We start from the raw sequence: 308 nt of genomic DNA on the forward strand, positions 1-308 counted from the left end.
TCGGGGGCTCCGCCGGAGCCTCCGCCGCCGCGATCCGGCCCCAGCTCCAACTCCGGCTCCTCCTTCCCCCGGCCCGGCCCCGCTCCTGCCCCCGCCCTCCGCCGGGGCCAGGGGGTGGGAAGGCTGGGCGGGGAGGCGCCCGGAGCTCCGCGAACCTCCCCGACACAACCCGGGTCTCCCCCCTCAGCCCTGCCCCGGGGGAGCGGGGTGATGGGTCCCGGTGCCCGCCCCCCCCTCCCCACGGGGCAGGGTGGCTGCTGGGGGGCTGCCGAGAAGCCCCCTCCCACGGGGGTGTCGGGCCGGGGTCC

The sequence above is a fragment of the Tyto alba genome, unplaced genomic scaffold (genome assembly GCF_018691265.1).
Source record: "Tyto alba isolate M040663 unplaced genomic scaffold, T.alba_DEE_v4.0 Super-Scaffold_45, whole genome shotgun sequence".
Lineage (NCBI taxonomy): Eukaryota > Metazoa > Chordata > Aves > Strigiformes > Tytonidae > Tyto > Tyto alba.